The sequence below is a fragment of the Triticum dicoccoides genome, chromosome 1B, assembly GCF_002162155.2.
Source record: "Triticum dicoccoides isolate Atlit2015 ecotype Zavitan chromosome 1B, WEW_v2.0, whole genome shotgun sequence".
NCBI classification, from domain to species: domain Eukaryota; kingdom Viridiplantae; phylum Streptophyta; class Magnoliopsida; order Poales; family Poaceae; genus Triticum; species Triticum dicoccoides.
This window is the reverse complement of record NC_041381.1, coordinates 78026166-78048443: the sequence shown is the minus strand read 5'-3', so window position 1 is coordinate 78048443 and position 22278 is coordinate 78026166.

Below are 22278 nucleotides of genomic sequence, written 5' to 3'. Positions count from 1 at the left end.
AAATAGTAGGTGATAGATAGTTTTGTGATAAGATAAATAGTAGCGAGCAAAAAGTAAATAAAGTAAATAAAGTGCAGCAAGGTCGTCCAATCCTTTGTGTAGCAAAGGATAAGCCTGGACAAGTTCTAATAATGAAGAAGGAGCTCCCGAGGACACATTGGGAATTATTGTCAAGCTAGTTTTCATCACGTTCATAAGATTTGCGTTCAGTACTTTGATAATTTGATATGTGGGTGGACCGGCACTTGGGTACTACCCTAACTTGGACAAGCATCCCACTTATGATTAACCCCTACTACAAGCATCCGCAACTACAAAAAGGAGTATTAAGGTAAACCTAACCACAGCATTAAACATATGGGTCCATATCAACCCCTAACTAAGCAACGCATAAACTAGGGTTTAAGCTTCTGTCACTCTAGCAACCCATCATCTACTTATTACTTCCCCATGCCTTCCTCTAGGCCCAAATAATGGTGAAGTGTCATGTAGTCAACGTTCACATAACACCACTAGAGGAAAGACAACATACATCTCATCAAAATATCGAACGAATACCAAATTCACATGACTACTAATAGCAAGACTTCACCCATGTCCTCAGGAACAAACATAACTACTCACAAAGCATATTCATGTTCATAATCAGAGAGGTAATAATATGCATAAAGTATCTGAACATATGATCTTCCACCAAGTAAACCAAATAGCATCAACTACAAGGAGTAATCAACACTACTAGCAACCCACAGGTACCAATTTGTGGTTTGGTTACAAGAGATGAACTAGGGTTTTGAGAGGAGATGGTGCTGGTGAAGACGTTGATGGAGATTGACCCCCTCCTGATGAGAGGATCATTGGTGATGACGTTGGTGATGATTTCCCCCTCCCGGAGGGAAGTGTCCCCGGCAGAACAGCTCCGCCAGAGCCCTAGATTGATTCCGCCAAGGTTCCGCCTCGTGGCGGCGGAGTTTCGTCCCGTAAGCTTGCCCACGATTTTTTCCAGGGGAAAAGTGATGATATAGCAGAAGATGGACGCCGGAGGCCCACCAGGGGGCCCAGGAGATAGGGGGTCGTGCCCTACAGGGGGGCGCGCCCTCCTGTCTCCTGGACAGGGTGTGGGCCCCCTAGCCTATTTCTTTTGCCCATAAATTCTTATTAAATCCAAAAAGTTGTTTCGTGGAGTTTTAGGGCATTTGGAGTTGTGCAGAATAGGTTTCCAACTTTTGCTCCTTTTCCAGCCAGAATTCCAGCTGTCGGCATTCCCCCTCTTCATGGTAAACCCTGTAAAATAAGAGAGAATAGCCATAAGTATTGAGATATAATGTGTAATAGCAGCCCATAATGCAATAAATATTGATATAAAAGCATGATGCAAAATGGACGTATCAACAATCAACGTAGGTGTGTAGATGATGAGCACATCTCCCCTACTCCCCCATCGCAGGTGCTTGCTCTAACTTGGCACTATTATATGTGGTTGCATGTTGCGTATGATGTCTAGCTTGTATTGCTTCTAACTTTTTTGAATTGCATCTGCTCACTTTACACATAATGCCTATGAATATGACATGTGTTCCTGTTTCTAGAACATACTATATCTGATCACACCATGTTCTTACATCAGACTAATGTTCTTGCATATCCGCATCAGTCACTTATGATAAGGCACCTTTAAGTCGCCACTATGATATTGGTTGTGTCTTGTATATGATTTCTAGCATGTACTGCTTCTAATTTGTTGAAACGCCATACAGTTTGAACTTGGCAGAGTGATATTGGTTGCATCTTTCATATGGTGTCTAGCTTGTAGTGCTTCTAATTTGTTGAAATGCCTTCAGCTTAGTTACCACATCATAGGTGTGAATATGTCACGCCATACTGTTTTTCGTACATATTCCATCCTCGCATCATGTGTTTGCCTTTCATCCGAGTAGTGTTCTTCAATATCATGTATGAATGAGTTTTGAAGAGCGAATTTTATTCCCTTTTCTTATCGGTTTGACTTCACAATGCAAAACCATTACAGCTGAAGGAAATTAGACCGGCAGTGGATGATGGTGGTCCTTCAGAGCAACTCAAACAGGGGGTCTCTACAGATTCTACTCTGCCATCCTCCCAACAAGATTCGCAAGACAACACAAGGTTGAATTGCATCTGCGTAGCTTACAACTTATACCTGCAATGATCACTTACCCATAAGACACATTTAACTTGGGACTGTGATGTAGGTTGCATCTTGCATTGTCTTCTAGCTTGTACTACTTCTAATTTCTTGAAATGGCACTTACGACGAGACACTTTTTACCTGATAGAGTGATATTGGTTGCATGTTCATATGGTGCCTAGCTTTCATTTCTTCTAATTCTGTTGAAATGCCTTCTGCTTACTGCTTTTTCATACATATTCCATCCTCCTATTGTACGTGTGAATATGCTACGCTGTCTTTTTTTGTATATATTCCATCCTCCTATCCTTCGCTTGCCTTACATCAAAGTAGTGTTCGTCTGTATCATGCATCAACCAGTTATGCAGAGCTAATTTTATTCATCTTCTTGTGGTTTTGACTTCATAAGGCAATATCAGAAAATAGGAAGGAAAACAGTAAGTTAGGGGATGTTGGTGGTCCTCTGCACTGACGCAAACAGAGACTCTCTAGATTTGCCACTGCTACTGCTAATGAAGTTGAAGTCCCAAGTCTACATGATGAGTTCATCTCCCGTACTCCACCATCGCAGGTGCTTGCTCTAAGTTGACAGTGTGATAATTGGTTTCATGTTGCATATGTTGTCTAGCCTGTATTTCTTCTATTTTGATTAAATTGCACCTATTGAGTTTATAAGTTATACATGTGCATATAACATGGCTTTCTGTGTCTAGAATACACTACATCTATCTATCATACCATGTTCTTACATCAAAGTACTGTTGTTGTGTATCCCGCATCAGTCACTCATGATTGGACGCTTTTAACATGGCAGTTTGATAGTGGTTGCATCTTGCATTGATTTCTATGTTGTACTGCTTATAATTTTTTGAATTTCCACTTATGACAAGACACTTTTAACTTGACAGAGTAATATTGGTTGCATCTTTCATATGGTGTCTAGCTTGCATTATTTCTATTTTCTTGAAAATCCTTCTGCTTAGTTTACACATCGTAGCTGTGAATATGTCATGCCGTCCTGTTTTTCTTACATATTTGTCGGGGAAGCTGATCCACGAACACCTATGGGACCGGCGGACCGAGCCCCTTACGGTTCGGCGGGGGGCGGAGATCGCACGAAGAGCGGATCGAGGCGAAGCACACGAGCAGTTTACCCAGCTTCGGAGCTCTCAGGAGAGATAATACTCCCACTGCCGCATGTCTATGTGTATTGAGTTCTTGCTCGGGAGCGCTGAGTGCTACAGTACACACGAGCTGCTAACGAGACCGAGCGTGAGTGTTATTTTTGGCCTCCCACTCTCCGAACCCCCTCTACGTTGCGCATGGGCCTCCTTTTATATGCTGAAGGGGTCACCGACAGGTGGCAACGTAGACAAGGGTAAAAATGGAAAAGTGTTGCGGTTGGTACAACTACCTGTACAGTGTATCATACCTAACCCTGACGGCAGGGGACAAAGGCATTAAATGCCCGTCTACGTCGCCCAAACAGTGCAGAAAAGGACTGTCAGGGACACCACCGTTCGCCACGATGGCAATCTTGTCAGCGTCGCTTGCCACCTCGCACCGCTGGCTGCACAGCCTCTTGCCACGCGCGCCTGGAAAGGCCCCAGGGCGACACGTTGATGGATGTGCTGGAGCGCAGGTACAGAGTGGTGGCTTGCCGCGGCAAGCGCCTTGCCGCGGTCGATGTCTTGTCGCGTCCGAAAGCTCATCGCTCACCGGGCCTCGCCGGGACACGTGGCGCGTCACGGCAAGTTCCTTGAGATGCCTTGGTTGGCCTTCCCGGCAAGCTCCTCTTGCCGGGGCCTTGTCTCCTTGACTTGAATACTTTGTTCTTGAATGGCTCCAAAGGAACCACGGAGGACCTTGGCGGTCGCCCGGCAAGCCTTGCCGCGGGGTGCTGCAACTGCCCGTGCACAAGTTCGGGATACTAGGGTACCCCTACTCTAGTACACCGACAGGAGCCCCCGGGCCTGGGCCACACACGGTGCCGAGCGCTGTTGGGCCAGGCACAAAACAGGGCACAGGCACGCACGACCTGGGTTACGCCGTATCTTACTCCGTATCCACCGCGCCCTCCCCCAATGGCACGCATCGAATGCGTGTCGTGGGAGAGATCGTGGGTGGTTTCTTTAATCGGAAGGCCGTAACGTCCGCCCCCTCCCTCTTTATAAGCAGGGGAAACAGGGGCAGTTTGCCCACCTCGCCGGTTGCTACTTTAATCTAAAAAATCTCCGCCGCTCCCCCTTCTTCTCAAAACCGAAAGAGAGCAGCCCTCTGCCCCCCATCGCCACCGGCGCCACCAACACCGTCGATCTCCCCCACCACCTCCGCCATGGCTCCGAAAGCCGACAAGGGGAAGGGCGTGAAGTCAGCCGAGGCGCAGCGGCTCGCGGCGCTGCGAAAGGAGCGGGCAATCTTCCCCCCTCAGCTTGACGCGAAGGAGCTGAGGGAGTACTACTACCTCTTCTGGTCGACGGAGACGCGAGCGCATCCGCGCACGAAGGTACTCTCAGCTGCCGCTTCGGCACTGGCTCCGAACGGATATCCCTTCTTCGCGCTGTTCTTCTACTACGGGCTCTGCCTGCCCTTCTCTGAATTTTTCTGTGATATCATGAACACCTACGGGTTCCGCCTCCTTGACTTCACCCCCAACACTGTTCTGACCATGGCAGTTTTCGCACATCTCTGCGAAAACTTTGTCGGAGTCCATCCAAATGTAGCTCTTTTCCGCCACTTCTTTATGCCCCGAGTCGAGAGAGGAGAGCCCCTTTCCGGCGGAATCGCCTGGATCTCGAGAGTTGGCAAGAAGGAAGCTTATTTGGAGGGAGAGCTCCGCAGCAAGTGGGAGGAACGGAGAGCAGATTGGTGCTAGATTGTCGAAGAGAACCCGCAGCCTTTTACCGCCCGGCGCCAAGCCCCAATAGTGCGCGGCAATGATTGGAGCAACGTGGCCCCGGAAGACGATAGGCTGAAGATTCCCGTTACCAGGATCCTACGCCTCAGGCTTGCCGGGCTCACCGTAGGTGCCGTTGGCGCAGATTTCCTTCGCCGCCGCATCACCCCCCTGCAGGAGAGGAGGAGACTCGCCTGGGAGTTCCAGAACGCGGCGGATATCATGAGGCTGCGCCCGGGCCTCAATCTCAACTTCACTATCCTGGAACTAGACGCGATGCTCCTGGAGCTGTTCAAACGCGATCCTCAACATCCATTCATGTTGCCGAGGGGAGTCGTTCCGTTGTGCAACAATTCTTCGCTCGATCGCATCCGTGCAATGATGCCGCTGTGCGATTCGCATGGGATTGTTCCAACTTTGCAAGAGCCTGCGGACGACGTCGTGCAGGAGTTCTTCGACAGCTTGGTAGAAGTGTCGGTCCGCCCTGATGAACAGAAGAGCCTCACTCGCGACACCACCGATGCGGAGATGCAGCGCATCGCCACTAGGCTGGAAGAGGCGGCGGCAGCAGCTGCCGCGGGCGAGTTTGGATTCACCTTGGAGGAAGCAGAGGCAGCAGAGGCGGCAAGCCTTGCCGAGCGAGAGGAGCTTGTCGGCGAGGAAGAGCTTGTTGGGCCTGAATCTGAGTCGAGCGAGCCCGTCGAGGGCGCGAGCGACTCGTTGCAGATCGACTCCTCCTCCTTCTCACCTTCAGGCAGCTCGCCGCAAGCGGAGCCCCCAGCTCCAGCAAGAAGGCGTCTCCGCAAGGCCGGGGACATAGTGGGGCGGCAGATGGGTCAACAGCCGCCGCACCGCGCGACGCGCTCGACCGCGGCAAGCACTGTTGCCGCGGGAGCACCTCACGCCACTGCGGCAACTGGAGTGGGGTCTTCCCGGTCCACCGCTGCTGCTCCTGCCAAGCGGACAAGGGAACCTACTCCTCCGCCTCGTCGCACCGGAGGCGAGCCGGACTTCGATCTCTCCGCGCTCAGCTCCGACAAGGAAGAAGAAGAGTAAGATTCTCTGCTGTACTTGTAGTTCTTCAATTCTTGCTGTTTTGTCTTGTATCTGATTTGCTTTACTCCGAACCCATTCCTTTTCAGGACTCTGGCCCAGAGAGCGGCGAAGAGAGCTAAGGTCCCGGTGATTGTCATCGAGGACGAACCCACCGCGACGGCAGGGGGCGTGTCTGAGACCCCCTTGCCGGACCCGGCAACTACTCCCCAAAGAAGCCCCCAGCGCAGCCCCCAGCGTAAGTGTATAGTTTACTTCTTGCTGTTAGGCGCGCATGAGTGCTCTTTCTTTGTCAACATCTGACTGTTGATTTGTGTAGGAGCAGAGCAGCCTCACCAAGAGTGCCCGGAAGCCGCTTCCGAAATGCCATCTGCTTCGACTACACCGCCAAGGGAGGATTCCCCGGCAAGGGAGCGTTCTCCGACAAGGGAGAATTCTCCGGCAAGGGACAGTTCTCCGGCAAGGGACAGCACCAGCGACCCTCCGGTGGCGGAGACCACGGCTGTAGATCCTAGCGCAGGTAACCCTCTTGCTTGAAAGCTTCCCTTGGGTTATTCTTCTTCTGATTTTCTTTTTGAATATTCGCTTGACTTCTCTCCCTTTTCCGGTCGTCAGATCCATCCACCACGGAGCCGATGGAAACCGAGGCCGCCGGCAAGGAGAACGCGCGCCGCAACAACGACGACGCCGCTGCCACCGTAGAAGAGGCCAGCGCCGATGATCCTGCCGGCGAAGAGGCCGCCAAAGCTGCCGCCGCAGAAGCTGGCGAGGGATCCTGCGATCGTACTGAAGGCCCCGAGGCCGCAGGAGCGTCAGGCGCTACGCCGACCGCCGATCCCTCCGCCGCTGCCGCAGCGCCAGGCTCCGAAGAGCCCCAGCCTGGCGCCTATTTGAAGGCCGGTGACGGCATCTTCATTAAGCTCCCCTGGGCGTCAAGCTCCAGGGCGCCGGTCAAAGGAGAGATCTTGGACGGAGAGGTGCTCGCCTCCGCTGGGCTGACGCTGGTCGACGCACCAAGCAGCAGCAGCGACGAGCCTGAGGAAGAGCGGCTACTGCGGAAGCTGTTGTCGCTCTACCACGCCCGACAGGCCAAGCTGGCATCCCGAGAAGCGCTTTTCGCGAAGGCGGGAGTGGACATCGAGAAGCGCACGGAGGAGCTCCGGGGTCTCAGGCAGGAAGCTCTCCGATCCCTAGCAGAGGAGCGGGAGCAACTCGCCGAGGAGCGGAAAGCCTTCCTCCTCGAGAAGGCTGAGGTTGAAGAGCAGCAGCGGCTTGCTGTCGAGAAGCTATCTGTGCAGGAAGGCGAGTTGGCGCAGCGCAAGGTCAACCTTGATAGCCACGAGGAGGAGCTTGCCGCGCGCGAGCAAGCAATTGGCGGGGCTCTCAAGGAAGCGAAGGATGCTGCCGCAGCTGCTGAAGCCGCCAAGAAGGAGCTGGAGACGAGGATGGCGCAGCTGGAGGCCGACCTTAAGGTGAGCGGCGAGGAGCTTGCTGCGCTCAAGCGTGAGTGCGAGAATGACACCGCCGCCCATGGCGAGCTGCAGGGTCGTCTCGCTGAGAGGAGCAAAGAGCTTAGCGCCGCCAAGGACTCCAATGCAGATCTTGAGTTGAAGCTGGTTACTTTGACTCAGACGCTGGACGGCGCAAGAGAGCAGGAGGTGGCCTTGAAGGAGAAGATCAAGGCCGATGAGGCGCTACTGGCGAGTGCTGCTGCCGCCCAGAATAGTCTCAGGGAGACTGTGGAGCACTGGACCGAGGGTCTCATAGATGCTGCCGCAGCCATCGACAGGGAGTTGGCGCAGCTAGGGATGGAGGATTTTGGGTATTCCTCCGATGAGCACCTCCAACCCAGCGCCAAGCTCAGCTTGTTCTTCAAAGGCGTGGCGACGGCCCTCCAGCGGCTCCAGGAGAAGATCCCAAAGCAGCTGGCCGACGAGTCACGCAAGATCTGCACGGGGGCTCTTCAGAAGGTGCTGGTGAAGGTGGCCTTCCGCAACCCAGGCCTCAACCTCACCAACGTCCTCAGGTCCTTGCCGCCGGATGCTGATCTGGAAGCGCTCAAGGCCCTTGTCGCACCCATTATGGACAAGATGAGCGGGATCAAGAGGGTTGAGGGCGATCGCGTAGATTAGGCCGCCCGTCTTCTCTTTTTCTTGTCGCTGCTGGCCATGTTACGAGAACAATCCGTTAGAGCTGCGACAAGCTATCTTGTAATATAACTCTATTTTGGGTAGCGATTGCTGTGTTATTTCCTTTACTTGACTCCTTACTTTGTATGTTTGTGCCCTACGCTTTTAGGGAACTTGTCGGTGCAGGCACCTTGAGCCGTGAGCGCTGAGTGCGGGACGTCAGTAGCCTGCTGGCGGTGCCGCTACCGACAAGAAACCTTGTCGCAATTAGTCGCAGCTCACTTAAGTTGTTGAGCGGACTCGAAACAAAGTAAGGGCGCAACTAGCTACGAGTTGGTACCTCCGCGCACAGGTTTTCCATACAAAGCACGGTCGTTCGAGGAAAATAACTTAAAATTTTAAAACTGATCGCTCAAATTTTAGCAACTTAGCTTTTCTGTCGTTTGCTTCCCGGTAAAGCGAAACTTCCTTGAGCGGCGCTTGGTCCACACCATTATCTTCTCCTTTCCCCCCGTCAAACTTGTGTGTGAGGGAACCTTCCTTTCTTTGAGAAAGAGAAAGAAGAGAAAATAAAGATATGGAGCCTTACGGCTCGTTATTGCTTACCGGGGGTAAGTGCTGCACAAAGTGTCAGATAACACATGCAAAAAAGATAGAAAGCATGAAATTGACAAGATGTGCGGAGCACATGAGTTTTACTTATGCACGGGGTCTGCGCCCAGCTTTGTACAAAGGATTACATGCAACATCGGCAAGACTTGCACAAAAGGTGGTTGCCGGAACAGGTTCCGGCAACCGCGCCCTACGGGTAAAACTTACGAAGATGCTCAATGTTCCAGGAGTTGCTCACCGGAATGCCATCTTCGGTCTCAAGGCGAACGGCGCCAGGCCTAGTGACTCGTTTCACCCGGTAAGGGCCTTCCCACTTCGGCGTCAACTTGTTGGAATTCTTGGCGGACTGAACGCGCCGAAGAACAAGGTCGCCTTCCTCGAAACTTCTGGCATTAACTTTGCAGCTATGATAGCGGCGCAAAGCTTGCTGGTATCGAGCAGCTCGTACAGCAGCCTGAAGACGGTCCTCCTCAAGGAGCAGCGCGTCATCCTGTCGCAGCTGCTCTTGCTCAAACTCATCATAAGCGAGCACTCGAGGTGACCCGTATACGAGTTCCGTGGGGAGAACTGCCTCTGCTCCATAGACCAGAGCGAAAGGTGTCTGGCCAGTGGCTCGATTTGGCGTCGTTCTGATCGACCAAAGAACCACTGGCAGCTCCTCAATCCAGTTCTTTCCGCACTTGCGCAGCCTGTCGAAAGTCCTGGTCTTGAGCACGCGCAGCACTTCAGCATTCGCCCTCTCCGCTTGACCGTTGCTTCTCGGATGAGCAACGGAAGCGAAGCAGACCTTGGCGCCAAGATCTTGGACGTATTGCATGAAGGTGCGGCTCGTGAATTGCGTGCCATTGTCGGTGATGATCCTGTTAGGGATCCCGAAGCGGCAAACAACCGACCTGGAGAACTTGACTGCTGACTGTGCTGTCACCTTCCTCACTGCTTCCACTTCCGGCCACTTCGTGAACTTGTCGATTGCAACATACAAGTACTCAAAGCCCCCGACAGCTCGGGGAAAGGGGCCGAGGATATCGAGCCCCCAGACCGAAAATGGCCAGGATAAAGGGATCGTCTGGAGAGCTTGAGCTGGCTGGTGTATCTGCTTGGAATGGAACTGGCACGCTTCACACTTGGTTACTTGTGCAGTTGCATCCTGGAGGGCTGTTGGCCAAAAGAAACCTTGCCGGAACGCTTTGCCGGCAAGTGCTCTTGCGCCAATGTGGTGACCACATATGCCTCCATGTATCTCTGCCAACAGCTTTTGTCCGTCTTCCCGGTGAATACACTTCAGTTTCACTCCGTTGAGTCTTCTTCTGTACAGTGTGCTGTCGACAAACTGGTACATACTTGACTGCCGGGCTACTCTTTTCGCTTCTTCTTGCTCTTCGGGAAGTTCTCCTGTCTGAAGGAAACGGACAATCTGTTGTGCCCATGCTGGAGCTTGCGGCTCGACAACAAGGACTAAAGGCACATCTGCTGCTGCGGGAACATCCGCTTCTACGGCGAGAACCTGCGGCTCGGCCGGAGCTTGATGTTCCCCGGCAAGCTTGCCGGAGCAAAACTTGTCGGGAGCGTCTGCTTCAACGGTACAAACCCTAGGGTTCGCCGGAGCAGACTGCTCCTCAGCACCCTCGGTGTTGATCTTGGGGACCCTCTTGACGGCGGCTTCGGGGAGCTCTGCCGGAAGATAGTCACCAGAAATCAACTTCCTCTTCTTGCTCTGTCCAGTTGATGGCGTTACAGACGGTTGAGTCAGCTTGAGCATAAAGATCCCTGGTTCAAAAGGTAACTTAAGTGTGGCGCACTTCGACAGGCCATCGGCAATGTCGTTCCGAGCTCTTGGAACATGTTCCATCTGTAGGACGTCAAAGTGCTCTTCTAGCTTTCTCACTTCATCAACATAAGCTTCCATCAACGGACTCTGATAATTCTTGTTCACTTGGCGGACGACAAGCTGTGAGTCACCCCTGACAATGAGCTTCTTGATCCCAAGGTCTGCTGCGATCCTGAGACCGGCAAGCAAACCTTCATACTCTGCGGTAATTGTTCGTTGCTTGCTCCTTGGGAAAGTGCATCTGGACTACGTACTTGAGGTGCTCTCCGGTGGGTGCAACGAGTAGCACGCCCGCACCGGCGCCTTGCAGCGAGAAGGCACCATCAAAGTACATCAGCCACTCTTTGCTTGTTTCCTTGACGGGGATGCTCGTTTCTGGAATTTCTTCATCTTGTGTTGGCGTCCACTCTGCTATGAACTCTGCCAATGCTCTGCTTTGGATAGTTGAAGTGCTCTCAAACTTGAGGCCAAAGCTTGACAGTTCCAGTGCCCACTCGACAATCCTGCCTGTTGCTTCTGGATTTTGCAGTATCCTCTTTAGTGGAAAACGAGTGACGACTGTGATCTCATGTGCTTGGAAGTAATGGCGCAGCTTTCTTGAGGCCATGAGAAGGCCGAAAAGCAATTTCTGCACACCAGAGTACCTTGACCTAGACCCCTGCAGAAGGGAACTGACAAAGTAAACTGGGCGCTGCACCATTCTCTTCTGCATCTCCTCACGCGCCTGCGCAGATCCATCTTTGTCGGGACCAGAGCTTGTCGGTGAAGTCCCTTGCTTGTCGCTGGATGCATCTACCGTGGTCGCTGGCTCATCATCCGCCTCCCTCTCCGCTACTAACGCAGCACTAACCACTTGATTGGTTGCCACTATATACAGCAGCAACTTCTCTTGTGGTTTAGGTGCGACAAGTGTTGGAGTGGAGGACAGGTATTATGTCCTGCAGCGCAGCCTCCGCCTCCGGAGTCCATTTCATTGGACCTGCCTTTTTCAATATTTTGAAAAATGGCAGGGCACGCTCAGCAGACCTAGAGATAAACCTGCTGAGAGCAGCCACGCAACCGGCAAGTCTTCGTACATCCCTGACGCGCTTTGGTGCTTCAATCTGCTCAATGGCCTTGATCTTGTCGGGATTGGCTTCAATCCCCCACTGAGACACAAAGAACCCGAGAAGCTTGCCGGAGGGGACTCCAAACACACACTTCTCGGGGTTAAGCTTGAGGTTGATCTTGCGCAGATTTGTAAAGGTTTCGTCTAAATCTTGAATCAGAGTCGCCTTGTCCTTGCTCTTGACCACTATGTCATCCATGTAGGCTTCTACATTTCTGTGTATTTGTGGCTCAAAAGCATCGTGGACTACCCTTGCAAATGTTGAACCAGCATTCTTTAAACCGAAAGGCATCCGTACGAAACAGTACGTGCCACATGGAGTGATGAATGCGGTCTTCTCCTCATCCTCTTCTGCCATGAAGATCTGATGGTATCCTGAGTATGCGTCAAGAAATGAAAGCAAGTCACATCCGGCTGTGGAGTCAACAATCTGGTCGATGCGCAGCAAGGGAAATGGGTCTTTGGGACAAGCTTTATTGACATTGGTAAAGTCGATACAAAGCCTCCATTTCCCGTTCACCTTGCGCACGACTACAGGATTGGCCAACCACGTAGGATGGAGTACTCCTCTGACAAGGCCTGCTGCTTCCAACTTCTTGATTTCTTCAGCGATGAATTCTTGGCGCTCCACTGCCTGTTTTCTGACTTTCTGCTTGACGGGCCGCGCATGAGGACAGATGGCAAGATGGTGCTCGATTACTTTCCTGGGAACACCGGGGATGTCAGACGGTTGCCATGCAAACACGTCGACATTCGCCCATAGGAAAGCAACGAGCGCGCTTTCCTATTTAGGGTCGAGAGTGGCACTGATGGTGAAGGTACCACCAGTGCCGTCCTCCTTGGCGGGCACCTTCTTGGTCTCTGGTGGAGCTACCATTGTCTTCTTACACTTGCCGGTGGAGCTCGATGGTGCGTCCTCGACGGTAGCGCAGCACTCCGAAGAGGTGCGTTTGCTGGAGTGGGCATCAGAACTCTTGCTGGACTTGGTCTTCTTCTTCCCCCCGGGAGCTTCAACGGCAAGTGACCTGCGATCCGTTGCGGCTGCAGCTTCCCGGTAGATCTTGTTGGCGCAGATAAGAGCATCCTTCTTGTCGCTAGGGACAGAGATGACACTTATCGGGCCTGGCATCTTCAACATGTTGTATGCATAGTGAGAGGCTGCCATGAATTTGGCGAGTGCTGGACGGTCGAGTATTCCATTGTAAGGCAATGGAAAGTCAGCAACGTCAAAAGTGACCCTCTCAGTCCTGAAGTTCAACTCGCTGCCAAATGTCACCGGCAACATGATCTTTCCCTTCGACTTGCTTCTTCCCGGATTGATTCCTTGGAATGTGCTGGTCTCTTCGAGCTCGCTGTCAGGGATCTGGAGTTTCTGGAGTACCGTGGAGGAGATCAGGTTCAAGCCGGCCCCGCCATCAACTAACATCTTAGTGACCTTGAGGTTGCGGATAGTTGGTGAAACCAACATCGGCAAGCACCCGACCGCAGTTATGCGATCAGGGTGGTCCTCAATATCAAAGATGATAGGCGTGCTGGACCATTTCAGAGGCTTGCGTGACTCGACGGGTGGTTCTGCCGCATTGACTTCCCGCACCCACTGCTTGAGCTGGCGGTGTGAAGTATGCAGAGAAGCACCGCCGTCAATGCACAGGACCTCCGTGGCTTTCTGGAACTCCTGCTCATCGGCCTCGTCATCATCCATATCTTCATCATCGTCGTCATCTTCATCCTTGTCGCGGCCGCGGGGAGGTCTGTATCCTTGCCACTGCTTGGCCTTGCCGCGGCGTCCTCCTCGGCCGGGGCGTTTCTTGCCGGCTCCTCCAGCACCTTCTGGGCCTTCTCCTTGTCGCGTCGCTCGTATTCAGCCTTTTGCTGCTCTACAAGCTGCTCGACCTTCTTGCAGCTCTAGAGGTCATGTCCCTTGGTGCGGTGGATCTTGCAGTACTGCTTGTTGGTGCTGTCCTGCTTGTCGGCGACCGCCACAGCCTGGTGGTTAGTACCTGCGGCAATCTCCTTGCCGGAGCTACAAGCTTTGGCTTTCTTGCCGGACTGCTCAACGACTAGCACCTCTTTGCCTTTCTTCTTCCTGTTGTTCCGCCGCCGGTTTTTCTTTACCGGGGCAGCATCCTCACTATCAGATCCTCCTGCTTTTGTATTCTCTCCGGGGAGTTTCCTCCCTTCCTCAGCATGTGCACACTTGTCGGCCAGGGCATATAGCTCACTGACGTCTCTGATCTTGCACATCGCCATCTCCTCCCGCATCCTGCGGTTTCGCACGTTCTGATGGAATGCGCTGATTACCGCGGTAGGGTGGACATCTGGGATATTGTGTTGTACGCGGCTGAATCTCTGAATGTACTTGCGCAGGGGCTCTCCTTCCTTCTGGGCGAGCAGATGAAGGTCGCTTTCTTGCCCATGAGGCTTGTGGCCGCCTGTAAAGGCGCCGACAAACTGATGGCATAGGTCTGCCCAGGAAGATATGGAGTTGTCCGGCAAGTGCATGAGCCAGGATATGACATTGGGCTTGAGCACCAGCGGGAAGTAGTTGGCAACGATCTTGTCGTCCCGCCCCCCGGCAGCTTGCACCGCAATGGTGTAGATGCTGAGGAACTCCGACGGATGCGTCTTGCCGTCGTACTTCTCTGGTACGTCTGGCTTGAAGTTCTTCGTGCTGGGCCACTGGACTTGCCGCAGCTCACGAGTGAACGCAGGGCAACCTACCGCGTACGGCAAGTCGCCTGGTTCCCCTGGCGCATGCATGTCGACAGAGGGCCCAATGCACTGGTCTGATTGACTCCACGCTTCTCTTCGGCGCTCGATGCGAGTACGAGCGTCTTCTTGCTGTCGTTCGTGAAGAACATGGTGCTGATCGCGACGAGCTCGTGGATCCGATGATGCGGTGGAGTCGTTGTTGAGGTGGACCCGGCGAGTCGGCAATCTTGGCCTTCGGGGTGGAGAGTGCATGGAGGTTGCACCCCGACCAGTTTTGTCGCCATTGGCTCATGCCTGGCAGTCCTGCCGTGGCAGCGGTGTACTCGGCTGCCGCGGAGTGTCGCCGTTGGCGAAGCCGATGAGACTCTGAATGGTGGCCCTCCATTTGTCGATCTTGTCTGTCGTTGGAGGGTAATCTAGGAGCAGTTGATCTCACGCCAAAGCTTCTGCTCGAGTGGTGGGCGGCAGTGGCGAATGGTGCGAGGAGCGGGATGTGCTCGGACTTCTAACTATGTTAGAAGGAGCAGTATCCCGTCCAGGCGACCGTGTCTCGCTCGTGCCAGCACGTTGGTGTGCATGCGGGTCTTGAGCACCCCGAGATCCACCAGCTCGATCTTGGTCCAACAAACGTATGGTACTGCGAATACCATGACGCTGTCGGTCCTGCGCCTCCTGAGATGGGCGCGGTGCATGTACGGACGCCGAGGTCTGCGCAGCCTTGTCCTTGGACCTGGCAGTACCGTGAGCTCCCTCGTCGACGCCTGTTCTTCCGCCGGCGTCTACCCCACCACCCGTTTGCTCCGGTGGTGGTGGGATCGACATGGACGGAACAGTTGCCCCCGAAGCCTTCTTCTTCGGTGGCATGTCAATGAAGAAGATGAAGATCTAGCTCGTGTGAACGCCGGATCAGGTTCACGCAACCTCGACACCCCCTACCTGGCGCGCCAAAGATGTCGGGGAAGCTGATCCACGAACACCTATGGGACCGGCGGACCGAGCCCCTTACGGTTCGGCGGGGGGTGGAGATCGCACGAAGAGCGGATCAAGGCGAAGCACACGAGCAGTTTACCCAGCTTCGGAGCTCTCCGGAGAGATAATACTCCTACTGCTGCATGTCTGTGTGTATTGAGTTCTTGCTCGGGAGCGCTGAGTGCTACAGTACACACGAGCTGCTAATGAGACCGAGCGTGAGTGTTATTTTTGGCCTCCCACTCTCCGAACCCCCTCTACGTTGCGCATGGGCCTCCTTTTATATGCTAAAGGGGTCACCGACAGGTGGCAACGTAGACAAGGGTAAAAATGGAAAAGTGTTGCGGTTGGTACAACTACCTATACAGTGTATCATACCTAACCCTGACGGTAGGGGACAAAGGCATTAAATGCCCGTCTGCGTCGCCCAAACAGTGCAGAAAAGGACCGTCAGGGACGCCACCATTCGCCACGATGGCAATCTTGTCAGCGTCGCTTGCCACCTCGCACCGCTGGCTGCACATCCTCTTGCCACGCGTGCCTGGAAAGGCCCCAGGGCGACACGTTGATGGATGTGCTGGAGCGCGGGTATAGAGTGGTGGCTTGCCGCGGCAAGCGCCTTGCCGCGGTCGATGTCTTGTCGCGTCCGAAAGCTCGTCGCTCATCGGGCCTCGCCGGGATGCGTGGCGCGTCGCGGCAAGTTCCTTGAGATGCCTTGGTTGGCCTTCCCGGCAAGCTGCTCTTGCCGGGGCCTTGTCTCCTTGACTTGAATACTTTGTTCTTGAATGGCTCCAAAGGAACCACGGAGGACCTTGGCGGTCGCCCGGCAAGCCTTGTCGCGGGGTGCTGCAACTGCCCGTGCACAAGTTCGGGATACTAGGGTACCCCTACTCTAGTACACCGACAATATTCCATCCTCATACAGTTGTCTTACATCAAAGTATTGCTTGTCTGTATCATGCATCAATGAGTTCTAAAGAGCGATTTTATTCTTTTGTGTTGTGGGTACAGCTTGACATGGCAAAGTCAAAAAAGAACAAGGAAAAGAATATAGTAGGGAGTGGTGTTACTCGTCGGGTGAAATGGAAAAGGATCCGCCGTCGAGATTCTTCTGGTACTTATAGTGCAGTAGAAGGTCCAAGTCCACCGGCTAAATCTACAAACACAGTATCACCTGCTCCACCAGCTACAGCATCCGCTTCAACTATACCAGCATCTCAACGAGTTACTCGTTCGTTTGATCCGAAACTGGCCAGTTCCCAAGCTGCCTTCACACCTAACACTACTTCCGAAGCACTGCTGACACAACAGGACTTGGCAAGATCAGATGAACCTCATGAGCATCAACACCAAGATGGTACCTGACCGAGTCAAGTTGGAGTTGCATGCTCTTTATATGTACTCTCATAGTTTGATGTACACTAACACTTTCCATATTCGTTGTTGAACTAGCACCACGGTGCAAGCGGAAATAGACATCAGGGATAATGTTTGACAGATTACAAAATCTAAAGGAGGAAGAATGGAGATCCATTTCGAGGCAGGTTTAAAAAGGCCACGTGATGCTACAGAGTCAGCCAAGTTAGTATCAGAGGCAGCTGTTGTCGTTAGGTGTCATGCATGTATCCTCCCAACATGGATCCAGTACAAGAATGAGAAAGACAATACCCAGTTTAACACCTTCCTTGACCATTTATCCATAACTAATTTTATTCATCGCAATTAGTAATATTGTCTTGCTCTGTCCCATACTTTCTTGCTTCCTCCTAATAAGACTCACATTCTTTTTTCAACAGATGAGGTTCAAGTTGGATCTGAAAGATGATGCAACTAAACAAGCATGCACTCATGTTTTTAAGTCTGCTCTGCGATAGTATCGGGACCACCTTAGAAAATCTCACTTTGAAGGCAAGGCTAATAATGAAATCGCCCAAACATCTCCAGTGGAATATATTACAGATGAAGGCTGGACAACCCTTGTTAAACACTGGTCTCATCCAAAGTATCAGGTAGGCTATATGTATTTGATCAGACCACATATTGAACTTGTATTTATGTATGTGCCTTACAAGTGTATCTTCTTCTAGGCTAACTGTTTGAAGAACAAGACCAACCGTTTTAAAGTGAAATTCCAACAGACAACGAGTTCTCGTAGCTATATTGCACACTGCAAGGCTCTTGTAAATAGCTGCTACTTCCTTCTTTTTTCTCGACCATATTATCATATCTATATTGACTTGTTCCAAATACAGAGGAAAGCCCATGCGGACCAAAAAGAACCTGAACCGAATGCAGTGCAAATCTTCAAGGATTGCCACACCAGCAAGATGAAGGGCATGAGCACACCACTTCAAGGCGTTGTTGTAAGTCCTTACTCCTCCTGCCTTTGAACTGATTGGTACTATGATGTGTTCATTTAACTACTTGGTTTGCAGCCAATGTCAGTTACTCTGTTCACTTTTATACACAGTTGTCTTAACGTATCATTTCACCTTACATGGTTTAAAAGAGATGAAGGATATTCTTTTGGACTTGATCTGTAATCTAGTTGTTATGTTCACGTGCGCAAACACTGATAAAATAGCCTGTTTGTTTTATATCTGTTTGCCCATGATATGAATGATGTCATACTATGTTCATCCTACTTTAAACCATGTCTCTTTATCCTTAGATGTCAACTAATGTGAGGAAATAGACAATATAGTAGGCATGCTACATGGACATATGTTCTGAAAGTGATTTTATTATGTAGTTGGCACTACAATACATGCTAATGTATTATAGTAGTTCACCAAAATAAGTTATGTATAAACGTGTAACCTACTTTGTTTGTTTTTGACTCATTAGTAACTTATCTGGTACACTAATCTACAAGTTCAAACTTTCAGCAAGCTATGGAACAAATGATTGAACAGCCACAACCACCTGAAGGTGACGAGGCTACCACAGGCACAATGTCACCTCTTGCTGCAGTGCGTTAGTATCTCTCCGCTAACAGTGCAAAAAGCACCTTCCTGCGTAATTCTGGGTTGGTTGTCAAGGTAACCTTGTCCAAATCGCCTACTGAACAAAATCTTCCGGCTAGACAGAGTGATATATCTATGCTCCACACACAAGTCCAATCCCTAATGGACGTCATTTCGGAAACAAAAATAGTGGTTTACAAATGTCGTCAAGATATGAATGGTTTTCAAACCAGACTATCAGACATTCGCTCCGTTGTTCAAGAGCAATGGCGGAAAAAAGGTGAAGATCGTGCTGCTCCATCAGATTCTATAGCCTGAAACATTAGCACTCAGGTCAAATGATTTGTGCCTCTATACATATGATGGTGCTTTTATCTGCAAGGACTGTAAACTTTATGCCAGCAGGCCTTTTGTTGTATGGTTGGAATTTATTTTGTTGTGATACAACATTTATGATGCTGCCAAAGGCTGCAGTAATTACAACGCTATTTTTGTATAGTGTAGGTTTATCTTAGTAATGTATTCGGCCGAAAGCTTCGTACGAGCCCAACATGCCAACATTCGTCAGGCCCATTCCAATTGGGCTAAAAATGATTATGGGCCAAAATTTTCATGTAGCCCACTAAAAATATCTGGGCCTAAATCAGCATAAGCTTTCATATTTTTCTAGTAGGCATGTGCCCATAATGGGCCTTTAACAGGCCTAAACATAATTTGGGCCCTCAGTAACAATAGGCCGTTTATACGTGTAAATATCTTGAGCCCATAAAAAACATGGGCCTTTAATAGGCCGAAAGTGAGATTGGGCCCTGATTGTGCCAAATAACCCACTGGTCTTAGCAGGCCGAAATGGATGTGAATCTTTCACATGCCGAAATTCGGACGGGCCGTAAATGCGCCGACCTAATTCATGGTCCTTTAATAGGCCAAAAGTTCGGTCGGGCTTGATTAGCGTCATTTTTATACGGGCCATTAATGGGCCCAATGTGACGTTGGGCCACATATGGCCCATGGATTTCGTCTGGTGTTAACAGGCCGAAAATCACAATAGGCCGAAAGTGGCCCAAATCTATAGTGGGCCTCTAACAGGCTGAACGTCAAACATGGCCGAATATGACCCAAATCCTTCACGGTCGTATATGGGCCGAAAGTTTCAATGGCCTATAAATGGGCCCAAATGAAGCAGGACCTTTAACAGGCCAGAAATACACCAGGTCGTAATTCTACCCAAATACTTAGCGGACTGTTAACGGGCCAAAAGTGACCATGGGCCGCGATGATGACAAGTTTAGGACGGGCTGTTGACGGGCCAATTTGACACTAGCCGTACGGGCCTTAACTGAGAATGTTGGGCCTTTAGCTGGGCCGACCCATTATGGTCTGCAAAATCTTGTGGGCCTTTTGCTGGGCCGGCCCATTATGGTCCGCTAAATCTTCTAGGCCTTTAGTTGGGCCGGCCCATTTAAACTTTAGGGGGCACTTTTGGGCCCGTCATCATAGCCCATCTCGACTGTTGGATGAGTGACACCTGTGCCAATGCGTTGCTGACACGTGGTTTCGTTGGCCAATGAGAATTTTACACATGGAAAATCGACATTGGTCGTGGCTATTAGCGGGTTATCGAATCCAAAATCGGACCCGATAGCTTAACGGCGCTTAACAGCGTCCCGTTAGGTGGAAGCCACGTGTCGGTCACCCTTGACGAAAGCACTTCTATGATGCGTGATTTATCATCATGGAAGTGGACACTTCCATGATGATAATTTTGGTAATGTCATGGAATACTTCTACGACAGCACAGGTATGACTATCTTGATTATGTCATAAAATCGTCATGGATGTACATGGATGACAGAAAATGTGACCTACTGTGACAAACACGTATCAACACGGAAGTGTATTTTTTGTAGTGATATTCCTTTGACTATGAGATTATGCAACCCCCGAATACCGGAGGAATACCTTGTGTGCTATCAAACATCACAACGTAAATGGATGATTATAAAGATGATCTACATGTATCTCCAAAGGTGTTTGTTGGGTTGGCAAAGATCAAGATTAGGATTTGTCACTCCGAGTATCGGAGAGGTATCTTTGGGCCCTCTCGGTAATGCACATCATAATAAGCATTGCAAGCATTGTGACTAATTAGTTAGTAATGGGATGATGCATTACAGAACGAGTAAAGAGACTTTCCGGTAACGAGATTGAACTAGGTATGAGGATACCGACAATCGAATCTCGGGCAAGTAACATACCGATGACAAAGGGAATAACGTATGTTGTCATAACGGTTCGACCGATAAAGATCTTCGTAGAATACGTGGGAACCAATATGAGCATTCAGGTTCCGCTATTGGTTATTGATCGGAGAGGTGTGTTGGTCATGTCTACATAGCTCTCGAACCCATAGGGTCTGCACGCTTAACGTTCGATGACAATTTGTATTATGAGTTATGTGTTTTGGTGACCGAAGATTGTACGGACTCCTGGATGAGATCACGGATATGACGAGGAGTCTCGAAACCGTCAAGAGGTAAAGATTAATATATTGGATGATAGTATTCGGACATCGGAAGTGTTTTGGAGTGCATGAGATACATATCGGAGTACCAGGGGGGTTACTGGAACCCCCCGGGGGAACATATAGGCCCTATGGGCCATAGGAGGGAGGCAAGGCAGCCCACAAGAGTGGCACCCCCCAAGGGAGGAGTCTGAATTGGACTAGGGGAGGGGGCGCGGCCCCCCTTTCCTTCTCCTTCTCCCTCTCCTTCCCTCTTTCCCCCTCCAGTAAAAGGAAGGGGGGCCGAATCAGACTAGGAGTCCAAGTGGGACTCCCCCCACTTGGCACGCCCCTAGAGCCGGCCTCCTCCCCTCTCCCTTGTTTATATACGGGGGCGGGGGCACCTCTAAGGCACATCAATTGTTCTTAGCCGTGTGTGGTGCCCCCTCCATCGTTTTCTCCTCTAGTCGTATTGTCGTAGTGCTTAGGCGAAGCCCTGTGCAGATCATGTCACCATCACCGTCACCACGCCGTCGTGCTGATGAAACTCTCCCTCGACAATTTGCTGGATCAAGAGTTTGAGGGATGTCATCGAGTTGAATGTGTGCAGAACTCGGAGGTGCCGTACGTTCGGTGCTTGATTGGTTGGATCGAGAAGACGTTCGACTACATCAACCGTTTTAAGCTAACGCTTCCGCTTTCGGTCTACGAGGGTACGTGGACAACTCTCTCCCTCTCGTTGCTATGCATCTCCTAGATAGATCTTGCGTGATTGTAGGATTTTTTTTTTTTGAAATTGCATGCTATGTTCCCCAACAGATACCCCATTGTCACCACGGGTATTCATAGCAAGACATACATCAAGTGCTCTTAAATCCATAAAAGTATTCAATCCGATAAAATGAAATCTCAAAGGGAAAACTCAATTCATCACAACAAGATAGAGAGGGGAAAACACCATATGATCCAACTATATTAACAAAGCCCGTGATACATCAAGATCGTGCCATCTTAAGAACACGAGAGAGAGAGAGAGAGAGAGAGAAAGAAAGAGAGAGAGAGATTAAACACATAGCTACTGGTGCAAACCCTTAGCCCCGAGGGTGGACTACTCCCTCCTCATGTGGTGGCCGCCGGGATGATGAAGATGGCCACCGGTGATGATTTCCCCCTCCGGCAGGGTGCCGGAACGGGGTCTAGATTGGTTTTTCATGGCTACAGAGGCTTGCGGCGGCGGAACTTCTGATCTAGGGTTATTTCTGATGGTTTATCTATTTATAGGATTTTTTGGCATCGGTTCCATGCAAAGATGGGCCTCGAGGTGAGCACAACCCA